At 34.6% G+C, this 12,824-nt stretch overlaps 1 long non-coding RNA gene across 1 annotated transcript in view; it reads right to left on the bottom strand.

Annotated features, from left to right (window-relative positions):
• The window catches only part of LOC128552006 (uncharacterized), a 29,354-nt gene extending 20,284 nt beyond the window's left edge, over positions 1-9,070 (bottom strand). Inside the window, exon 1 of the long non-coding RNA XR_008368945.1 lies at positions 8,942-9,070. This is a non-coding gene — a long non-coding RNA (uncharacterized LOC128552006). The remainder of the gene's footprint in view (positions 1-8,941) is intronic.
• Positions 9,071-12,824: the final 3,754 nt, after the last annotated feature.

Raw genomic sequence — 12,824 nt, forward strand, 5'->3', positions numbered from 1 at the left:
ATGATTTACAGATATATTGTCAAACTTGGAGCTTAAAGGTTAATATAACTAAAACTAAAATAATGATATTCGAACAAGGTAGACATTCTACTCATATTTTCACGTTTAATAACCAAATTTTAGAAGTATTTAAAACCTTCAAGTATCTAGGTATTTATCTTTTTATAAACGGGAACCGGTATCGAACCCATCAGCATCTGGCTCAGTTTTCCCTGTATACATTACATAATTTACGATACCCTGGTAAGACCTATTTTACATTATCACTGTGGCGATATCCTGGATATGCAGGGGTGCAAAATGGCTGCGGAATATCTCGATTCAGGTAACATTATTCATTATTACTGTCTTAATACTTAACCAATTTTAAATAACGAAATAATGACGAGTGCCCGCTCTTAAGAATACTACATCGTCGGCTATAAAGCTTGGGCTCCTGAGTTTCGTAGTTTTTGTGAAAAGTGCAACGGCGCATTCTGACGGAAAAATGTATCTGTTATGGAGGGGTCCATTTTTATGAAAATGACTAAACCAACTACCCCCGTGTGTTTCGAAAAACGGCCTGTAGAGCGGAACTGGGCTTGGCATGTTCCAAAGATGTTGTAGAGCTTTAGAAAGTAAAATCGCCAGTTTTCGGCAATTCTGGACGTTTGATAGGAAATGCTATGTGGGGAAGATGTTTTCATTATGTTATGTGGGGTTTATTTTGACATGTGACTTAACTGGCTGCTAGGCTGCTAGAGGCACACAGCGATATAATCATTTGATATAAAAAGTAAACATGGATAGAAATTATCTCAGCGGAAAAATCCTTTTCAAGAATTTTTCATTTTGAAGGTGGATGTGAAGTAAACATATAAGCGCCTTCTACGGACACACTTGGGTACATATCTCTGGAACAGATTGGCAACTCCGTCCGCTCAGATTCGTACTTGTATTTTGATAATATTCCCTGTGTTTTTATCCCCGTATCCGTTAAATTGGGGGCAATATCTTTGTTGGCGTCTCTCTCTCTCCCCCCTCTCTCTCTCTCTCTCTCTCTCTCTCTCTCTCATACTTTATTCTTTGTCATATTACCCTAACATTGATATATAGACATGTTATCTTGACCTTCAAGATAACTTTTTCACAGTAAGACACTTGTCAAGTTTCCTATTTATCAAATTAATGCTAATGTAGGATTCATTCGTTATATATATATATATATTTGAAACTCACACATGCTTCTACTTTTTCATTACTGTATGAAATCCTTCTATATTGACATATCCCATTCATTGTACATGCCCATTACAATGGTAAATAAACATTTAAGCTTGCCTTCGTTTTGACATATTTACACGTCAAGTACATTGCTTCTTTTCCAGCTTCATATTTCAACGGGGGCATTGTGCTTCAAAAACACATCTTGTTTTTCTTAGTTTTCTCATATACTTATAGCCAGTTAGCGTACTCCATGTCCCACCTACCAAATATTTTATTTTGTTTTCGGTGCTACGAGTGGCATGGCAGTAATGTTTCCTTATCTTGAACTTTGAAAAAAAAGAAGAAGAACGTGTTAGTATATTTATTAGTTATAACGTAAACGGAAATATATAGTGAAAGTCAAAATCGTAACATGATATTTCAAACCGAATTGTTGTATATTGTTCCGGACAGAAATAGCCTGTGTATGTGAAAGAGTTTGACCCATCAAAATATTGCTCGAACGGCCAGTTATTTCCCCTATGCACTAGCAGTAAATTTATACGGGCCCACACGGTTCTTGCAATTGAAATAAAAAGAACTGAAAGGTTCTATTCAATAATATGATGTTTTACATGCAGTTTCCTTTTTCAATGAGGAAGAATATAGTGATATCAAAATGTTTAAAATCGTTATTTGGACAAGTGCTTATTGTGATTAAGTGATTATTTTAAGTTTCAACTGTCATGGCTACATTTCAGTACAACTTCTTATGCCACCTGAAATATTTTTTTTCCAATTTCTTTAAAAGATTTTTTTATGAATGTTACCATCGCTGTTCCTGGATGTGGAGATGCAGCCGATCAACTGATAAAAACCCCGGTTGCAAAATTCGCAAAAAAATCCAACAGCGGCAACGGAGATAAAATATGTTTTAGTAATATACGTCGGGGTTAGTTTTATTGAAACAGCATTTGTATTTCAATTTAAATTTTACTATTCTCACATGACATTTGCACCGGTGATAAACGAGATCGTGAAGAGTTTTCTTCATTAAATGAAGACAATCTGCTAATAAGGTACAGTTACCTGCCCTTCGTTACCCCAATTAAAGGAAGTGTATCCGAGAGAAAAGAGTCCCCTTATCTCATGTGGATTTGATTGTAAATAGATATCCTGAGCTTCTGAAAGTAGCCAAATGTTATAGATCTGATGTAAATGAAGAAATATGGGTAAAACAAAATCTGAAAAATCATGGTTTCTTTTTTAAATGACTGTCTGCGGATTTGTACAAAACGCAGGCTGGACCGCTTCACTTCGTAAAAATGCAATACACTATTCATTCTGACAGATGTGACGAGAAACGTAGCAGGTCAACAGGTCACTTCAAAGTGATTTTTGTGTTTCTCACGGTGAGATTTCTAAAGAGAGGGTATTTGCATTTGTCTTCAGAACATTGTGTCAAAGTCTTGCATTGATATATTTGTATGTAACCCTATGGGAAATTAAGTGTACTTTTGGGCCTGATATTTGTCGTATAATAGCAGTATAGCATGCACTTGCTTTTATGTTGAATTATGAGGATGATGATAATCAAAACAATGAAACAATAATATATCATGCGTACAAAAATGAAAGAGTAAGTAAATGGAAATTACTTTTCTGCGAGGAACTCTGCAAAATTTATTTATAACGGTACATTCGTGACATACTGCCCGGTCGTTCAAAATCAAATTATGTTACACGTAAAACTCGGGGTTGCATGGCTATAAAATGTACAAATGCTTTTAACGATTTAGTATGATGGAAAAAGTACGAAGAAATTAAACATAAATATATCTAAAACTTTTCTCTCTTTTTATGACATAAGAAAACTAGAGGTTTGCGAATTTCGCGAATTTCGAAATTAAAGGTTATTTTGTAAAAATTAGCTATGACATCTGCGGTATATATTGAAGCTTCACTTTGCAAAAAAAAACAAAAAACAAACAACTCATGAAAATAGAATAGGCAGGTTATAGTAATTGGATAAGTATAAGTTAGCGTAAGATGTTTATTCTTAAATATAAATATTCATTAATATTTCATAGTATTAATGGTTTATATTTCAGGTACAGCATAGAAATAAAGATGAAGACCAAGCGCTCATCAAACCTAACGTTGAATGCCAAGAGCCGGCGTCGTAAACGTACAGCTAAAATAAATATGAAATACCAACTTCTGATGACTCGAATTTTATGGCATGCGGAATGCACATTAATTCCTTAAACTATAGGTTTAACTAGAAAACCTAGGATCTAAGGCCTCTTAAACCCATAGTGCAGATATTCTCGCTCATATGGGCTTGTACCCGGCAGCGAGTATAAATAAACTCAACTATCATCATTAGAATTTAATATGCATTTTACGTCCTAACTGTGGTCTAAATGACATTTAACTAAGGTTTAATCTTTAACATTTTTGTGCGTTTTGACCATTAAACCTTAGTTTAAATTATTAAACAAGAGTTTAAAGTGGAATATATCATTTAATTGATTAAACAAGTCAGATGACAGTTTAAAACCTGATTTTAGCTCGGCTGATTGGTTGTATGTTAAACTATGGGTTAAAGAGACTTTAAACCGGGGTTTAAGACTTTAAACCCTTGTTTAAACATTTATGTCTTAAACCGTGGTTTAAAGTCTCTTAAACGCATAGTTTAAGAGCGGACCAATCAGTTTAGCTAAAACCGTAGTTTAAAGTGTCACGTGACGTTGTACTGCTGCATGTAGATTTAGCAGTGTAATGCATTGTACATTCGTATAATTTATGAGATATTTTTATTTTAAAAGCTAATAAAACGTATTGATTTGTGTAAAAGAAATGTCTATTTGTTTACGTATTTATTTCTAATCAAAAGTACTTTAATGATGACATTTTTTCTAGTTCTTTGAGTTAAACCACTAGTTTCTCCTAATACTTTTATACTGATAAATGTTGCCGGAAATTACTGGTGTATTTGGTGTAATCAAATATATATTATTATCAAATTTATAAAATTTGAACCATTTGTCACATTACAAACCTATCTAAGAATTAATGTTGATGAAAATCTTATTATATATACACTTAAGGCCATAAGTTCTGCACGGTGCATAAATTAACGTATCCGTTTAACCTGTATTTTAATTTGATACCCAAATAAATTTATTTTCACACAATAATCCCAAATTGGAACAAAATTTATCCGGTAAAAACATTTTATGTAGCTTTTGTAAACACTACCACCAAAATCAGTTTATCACTTAAATTTCAAGTACAGCTGAACTTAATCCCCGCTAATAACGGGTATGTCCACCGCCTGCATTGTATACGGCTGTACATCTTCTTTTCATTGAAGAAATAATTGTCTGCAAGAATCGCTGATCCAAAGCAGCCCATTCACGCTGGAGAAAATTCCTTAATTCCGCTGCATTATGGAGATTGTTGTCATGGAGTTTAAGCTTCAGGTCCTCCCAGACGTGCTCTGTTGTCCGGGCTCATGGCAGGCTATGGATCAATAAAGTCCACGTTATTTTGACCCAGGAAATTTCTTGTCAGCTCGCTGAATTGGAAGTTGCATTATCTTGTTGTAGAACGAGTCCAGGATTCCGCCGCATGTATGGGACGACAACAGGACGTAAAACTTCATCGACGAAACGCTGAGCTGTTAGGCAACGTCGTCTAGCTCCGGGGTTAACGTTATCCAAGAAAACCAAACGTATTTCCCATGGTACGTAAATCCAGCCCATACCATTGTACTTGGGCCACCGAAACGATCTCGTTCCATGACACAAGCGTCGGCAAACCTCTCATTACGACGTAGGTAAACGTGCTGACGTAGGTCGTTTAAATCAATCTGAAATTTGCACTCCTCGGTAAAGAGGATGTGACGCCAACGTTGTAATGGCCATCTTTGATGACGTCTGGCAAAGTCATTACGATTCCGGAGGTGCCTAGGTGTCAAACGGGCGCCGCAATATGGACGTCTTGCACGTACTCCAACTTCCCGTAGACGACGTCGAATCATACACGCGCTCACATAACGACGGGTCCTGCCTGGCGTGATCCTAGCAGTATGAATATGAACTTCTAAACGCCTTCGTAGATGAGTTAAAACTATCCACCTGTCCTGCTGACGTGTAGTTTCACGTAGACGTCCTGTACGTCGACGGTCGTTTACTCTCCCGGTAACGCCGTATCGTTGTCTAAGACAACGAATGGTATGTTCGTGAACTCCAAAGGTTCTTGCAACTTGCTCCGCAGTCATCCCACCTTGCAACTGGCCTATAGCGCGCATACGTTCCTCATTTGAAAGTTTCATTGTGACGTTAACGTCAAGATAAATTAAAGATATGCACTGGCGAATGACGTGTCAGGTTTAGTCAAAGCAAGATAAGCATAAAAACTCAAAATTACATTGCGAATCTACACACTGTACATTGCACGTGAAATTCGTGCTCACCATGATCACTCAACCGAGACATTGTCGCTTACTTGAATTTTTAGAACAGTAATTTGTAGATTTGTGTGGGAATTAAAATAAAACCGGTTTTAGGATAATTGGTCAAAATTTGAAAATGTTATTACACTTCTAAAACCCGTGCAGAACTTTTGGCCTTAGGTGTATTGGTTGTTTTTGTTTTTTTTTCGCATATTTTCAGGATACAAATATTTCGCAAAATAACGGAAACATCCGAAAATATTGGCAAAGATTAATGAGCATCAGGTCAATACTAAAACGAAAAATGTAGAGATAGACTCAAAAATTCAAAAAATTTTCAATGACAGAAATACATTAAATAAAGTCTAGACTGAAATTGTTTTCCAAGTCCTTGAAATAAACAAAACTGATTTCACAAATGTGAGATTTATGATAGTTTTGTTAATATCAATAACAGAAGTTTTGATATTTTATTTAAGTTGTGATCCGCAAAGACTAGCAACTCTTGCCTTATACGGCTAGTACTTATAAGCAGAGATCTATGTCTATTACTTTACTTCCCTTGCAATTACACAATTGAGTGGAAAATAAAGAGGGTTTAAGACACAATATTTTACCTTTTTGCACAACAAGAAACATTTAGGATTTATTCACATGTGTTTGGTTTACCCCCTAATCCTGCTTCCTGATTTTGTCAACTTACTTATGGTAAAAAATTAACTTTTAACAAGCAGATAATAAAATGGAATACCGGTAAGTATTTCATAGTGCAGATAATACAGTTTTGCTGTATTGTATCAAAATGTCACACTAGAAGCACTTTTGTAATACAGAACACCTGGTAGGATTAGTAAAGGTGCAGTTATATTGACCTCTATGTCCTATGTCTAAACAATAGGCAATATCTGTGTCAAGTAGCATTTACAAATGTACACTAATTTTTTTATATAAATGAAACATTTTGACCTTGGAATTACGATCGTCATGTTTACATCTACAATAAGCTTGAGATACGGCTCAGACTAAACAGGGAGGGATAGAAGAAGAAGATAATCATCATAATTATTTTTGTTATATTATGATGATGATGATGATGATGATGATTATGACGATGACGATGAAGACGACAACGAAACCGCAAATGCAAAGCCTGGAACTAAGATTATTATGAAAATGTTTATTAAACACGCAACCGAAGTGTGAAGTTGTGTGTTAAAAAGATCAAGCAAAAAAAAAAAAAAAAAAAAAAAAAACAATGAAGCAAATTTGTAGTCTTTTCATTTAGTTAAACAGAAAAAAACACATACGGTACCATTTTCGGATACATATTTGTGAAACATTGAAACATTGAATTTAGGGAGACCATACAGGTACGTTGTTTGTTTACAGAGAAATACTCCCAAAAATAATAGGCTATCAAAAAATGCATTTATACTGACGTATTAGGCAGAACGTTCATAAACATTGTATTATCATTTACCGTATTTTAATTTACCTCTTATTCCCACAACCATATTTTTTTCTGACTGGAGAAAGGAAAGACTTATTAATAAAATAATTAATAAAAACTATCAAATAATTATGACGTTGTCAGTAACTTACCTCTTACATCGGTGTTCATAAATTGGGAATTCCCGCGGGCATGCGGTAACAACTCGAGCGCTACGCACTCTCTGTGTCACAAATCTCACGAGCGCGGGTATTTTCAATTCATAAACCCCTCCTACTCGGTTAGTAACCTACACAGAGCTTCAGCATCGTAGCGTTGTCTTTTTGTTTCTATGCAGTTTTGCTAGAAATCTATCAATTCATGCTTCATTTCAGGACACTTTTATCTCCTACAATATGCCATATTTCATTATTTTTCTGTAATGATATTATAATATCAAAAGGCACGGCCTTATCCCATTCAATTAGCATTTGTTTTTTATAGTCAATAGCCAGAAGCGGCAGGCTGCTGTTACTGATATATGGTTTAAATATAGGTCACTTCTCATCATGGTTAAAGTAGCATGATTTTCAGAGTGCGGGCGAGTCTGTCGCTTTTGATGTTCATGTCCTACCGATAAAATGAAAGAAGTTATGCTCTCTTGAGAAATATTTTTTTGTTATTTTTCATTAGGCACACAAGAGTTATAATTTCAGCTTCTGGTATTTCAATCCTGTCAATATAATATAACGTGCCACGATTAATTAACTTTACGCACAAGCACTTCACGGGTGTGGTCATTTTGGTCAATTTATGTTTCAAACCGGTTCATTCCTTTACAAATTACTAAGCAGGCAAGTCGACATTTCGTGTACAAAAATACCCACCCACCTTACCCCAAAACTCTTATCATGGTTTAAACAACGTGACTTTCAGAGTACGGGCATGTCTATCACTTCTTATATTCATGTCCTACTGATGAAATAAACATACAATTTCTACAGGCCAATTTTATTTCTCTTTTATGAGTTAAATAACATAAAAGTATTATAGATAAATTTGGATTGTATTTGAAGAGTTTAAAAAAAACGCCCTTGGTCCAGAAAAAAAGTTATATTATGAGAAAAATCGTCTTAGCAAATCAACGGCTTTTCATAAGTATATAAAAAGTAAGTTTACTTTAATTCATGAAGTTCATGAATATATTAAATACGTCAGTTAAGATAAACGTGTTATATTCTTTTAAAAGATAATTTTTCCCTTTTAGAAATATTTTAACACGGACCTCTTCAACAATAAATCTGCTTGTTGGAACTAGTAAATCACACACTCTTTCCTTTCATAATCTAGTGCTTACTTCAACTTTAGGGGATGATTCGTTGATCATATTATATTGACCACGCAAATAAAACTCACAGCTTCTGCTTCGATGGCGGCCTCAAAAACATGAAATTGTTTTATGAGAGTTTAAGAAGTTGTAATGTGGGAAATTTCAATTGAAGTTCAGAGTTTCATACATTATGCTTATGATTTTCTTTTGTTGGTTTTATCATTGATTACAACCAAAGATGCACCATCGCCTAATCTGAAATCTATTATATCTTATACGGAAACCTTTTGGCTGGTCAAGTGGTATAAAGGTGTAGCACTGATTGGAAGAGAAAACTAGAGTTTAGAATAGTGTGTTGAACTGGTATTAGGGTTTTAACATAAAATGAATCAACAACATATCACAAATATGTTCAAGCTGTACGATGCGTTTAAAGAATTAAATAAACCGAATAACTGATATTATCAAATATTTGTATTCAAATTACTTATGTTTTGGAGCATTTACCCCACAGAAATAAATGTTTTCTACTCACAGATTTTTGTGTAGAAGTCCAATTTGGTCGTTGTAAATTATTAACTGTACTGATGAAACTTTTACTATGTAATATCCATTTTCTACATCAAAAATTTAACACACGATTTTCTTATTTTGCTGTTAAAATAGCTGTGCACAGAATATTTGTCTAGGCTTTAATCCACTGATATAACGATTATATTCTTAAAGAATATGAAACAAAGGCGGTGAGAACCCGTTTTATACACTGTATTGTTTAATTGCAAACTTATAGTCATTAATCATTGTAGATGTTGTAATTGACAACGTTGTTAACTAAAGTATTTGTTTGAACAAAGAATTGATGCGATTAACATGAAACAGTGTAATTTTGGAAGATGACACATAATAGGAAAGATAACGGTCACACGACATTTATTAAAAAGGTAATACTTTTATGACGAGGGTATACCGTTAATTGCACAATATTGATATTATCTAGATATAAATTCGGGATCGCTGGCACCAAAGCAGTGGCTGTCACATATATTCTTTTTATCATTTACGATCTTTGTCGGTATTTGCTTAAAAATGATAAGAAAACAACTTGATTGAGTCTCCCACGACCTACATGTGTCATGTATTTCTTAAGGGTTACCGGACTGTCATACTGCCAACCCCTGAAGAGGAAAGAGCGGTATTAAGATAACACGATGCAATAGCACCACAACACAACGAAATGGAACGATAACGCGATACGACAGCACGACAATTAATGCGACAACAAGACAACACGATTCGAAAGCAGCATAGCACGATGCGATAGCCAGACAACACGATGAGACAGCAAAACATTAATATCAACTTTATCGCATCGTATTGTTGTGGTGCCGCATCGTGTTATCATGCTGTCGCATTGTTTTGTCGTGGTGTCGCATCGGGTTGACGTGCTGTCGCAGTTGACAGTACGACTTTGACATCGTGCGATAGCACTGTGCTGTCGTTGTGTTATGGCGGACACCAACCTTTATTGTCCCTAGTGCAATACTGAAAGTAAAGATGTTCAAAGCATTCAACTATGTAAACATTCTATTTGAACAACTGCTCTACTTGTTTTTACATAACTCATAACTCTACATCCTTAAGGAACTTTATCAAAAAGATGATGAAAAACGGTGACTTTAATTCGACATGTGTAAAACTTAAACTTAAAGATGTATTATGTCTATGTCTGCAACGATAAAAGAATACTGATAGAAAGCTTTTAACCCGATCCTCACCAGTGTTTTTGTTGTTGTTGCTGCTGCTGCTGCTGCTGCTGTTGTTTGCCACTGAATATATCTATTGTCATACAAATGTACAGACATTAGTTATTTAAAAACATTGACATATTTATGTCGCTATTGCACCTTATATAACAAAATGATATACAGGAAAACTTTTATTTCGTTTCAGTGTTAACGACCAATATAGAAATAGAGGATATTATACGAGTGTCTTTTCATATTGAATTTATTAAACGAGTTGAATAAAATAATAAAACGCGAGGCTCTGTCGAACATTTTATTAATTTTATTCAACGAGTTTAAAAATTCAATGTGGAAAGTCATAAATGTAACATTCTTTTTATCACATGTTAAATATTTTTTTATCACATGTTAGCGTTTCTTGTCAAAAAAAATCGACTTTCTTTTACTATATAAACAAGACTAGTTGACCGACGTCGCTATACAATAAATGACGTCGACGTCAAAGCTTTATTACTCTACTGTATTATCATTTTTATTCAATGACTTTACATGTGATAAAAATGTATATTCCAAGATATTTTAGAACTCGTCCAAGAACATTCATAGCTTAATTCAAATAAAATTTGTTCTACACAAAATTATTTAGCAACCGGTGTTTATATTTTGCTTAAAATGTTTCAGATAAGAAATGAATATTAAATACCTAATTACTCAATCGCATAATGTCTTTGTATTTATGTACATTTGAAAGCCCGCCCGCTTAGCTCAATAGGGAGAACGCAGATCTACGGATCGCGGGGTCGCGAGTTCGAGCCCTAGGTGAGGATAATGTTCTACGTGACGATTTAATAAAATACTTTGTGTCTGAAATCATTCGTCCTCCACCTCTGATTCATGTGGGGAAGTTGGCAGTTACTTGCGGAGAACTGGTTTGTACTGGTACCGAATCCAGGAACACTGTTTAGGTCAACTACCCGCCTTTATATAAATGAACTATTGTCGGAAAACGGCGTTAAACCCAAACCAATCAAACAAACAAATATTTGAAGATGTAAATTGTATCTCCAAAATATGCTGTTTTCGAGTTTTAAAGACTTCGAAGTGCGCGCTTAGCGACCTTAACCAGTGCAAGCCATATTATTTAATAACTTATTTTATATTAAATATTCCCACCGGAATTCATTCCCGTCGGAAATATTTCCCATGGGAAATATATCCCATAGGAAATATTTCCCATGGGAATAATCTAAAAGTCTTCCCATCGGAAATATTTCCCATAGGAAATGATTCCCATAGGAACGTCCTCCCATGGCCGAAATATGGGAACGGTTTCCCATGGGAAAATCTGTAAAATAATAAAATAACAAATAACTTTTTCCAAAGTCATGTTATGATGTGCCTGGTGTAGAATAAGTTTAAAAGTTATTTTCCCATGGGAAAATGGATTTCCCATGGGAAAAGACCGCATTCCTATGGGAAAATAGCATTTCCCATGGGAAAGTTAAGTTTTTAATGTTGACTGCTGCTTTGTTGGTGGCATAAAATCAAATTGAAAAGTATGGCGTGCATCAGAATTTGAAGTACTTTACTTTTGCGAAAGAATTTTTAAGATAACATGTACAGAAATACTTGCTGTTTTTGCCACATATTGGCGTGGCAAATTAAAATTGGCGGGCATTTTATATGGATGTAGAACTCAAACATTTTCCGGAACCTTCTAATGTACACTGACGAAATGAAATCCAATGTTTTCGCATAAGAGCGGCTTCTACGCACAAAACGGTCAAAATTTACTTCCGATGCGCTTGAGCATTTTGTGAGTTATTCAGAGTTCTGTACGTTGGCTCAAAAAACAATATTAAAAAAAAATTCTTTATATAGATAAAGTGCACAAAGAAATCATATGCACGTGATTTTGTTTAATTAATAAAGCAGTAGACTAGCTCCTACACAATGATATATATTTGTTTTACTATTTTTAAGATTGTGAAAATAGTCAGTCTATTTATAGATCACGCCACGGCCTAGTGCTCATATAGCTACCTCTTTGTGGGGTTCAAGACGCTCTACAACAAGGCTCACGAGGCTGTGCCCCCTCTATTAAACATATGACCAATTTATTGTTGAAAATCCCTCATCTGCTACAATATTTTTTTGATTGAGAGGTTACATTTGATTCCATTCTCTGAAGTTATATTATGCAACCTTTTAAGACTTCATGACGTTATCTACTCATCACTGGTACAAGAAGTTTAGAATCTAACGCAAAATACAAAGTTGGAGTTTCTTTAATGATAAATCAATTAATTGTTGTTGTTGTTTTCTTTTCTTTTTGATAATCAATTTTGATTTGAGATTTTCAAATAAGTGTATACGAGAACGCGAATCCATCCCGTGATTTCGTATCGCATTGGACTGTACCTAGATTTTAAAGACCAACTTTTTTTACTCATAAAAACTTCATGAAAATCCTTCTTGAAATATGGATAATATACAGTTATACTTTAAGTTTACAGGTGGACAATTTAGGCCTTTCCTGAATAAATTTGTTTTTACAACTTCATCTGCAAACTTATGCAATCAACCTCTTTTCAGCATAGTTTCAAAAACACAGATGAATGATTATCTCACTGACTGTAGAAACAAAATGTGATTCAAATTTCACTAAACACA

The sequence above is a fragment of the Mercenaria mercenaria genome, unplaced genomic scaffold (genome assembly GCF_021730395.1).
Source record: "Mercenaria mercenaria strain notata unplaced genomic scaffold, MADL_Memer_1 contig_1935, whole genome shotgun sequence".
In the NCBI taxonomy this organism is placed as follows: domain Eukaryota; kingdom Metazoa; phylum Mollusca; class Bivalvia; order Venerida; family Veneridae; genus Mercenaria; species Mercenaria mercenaria.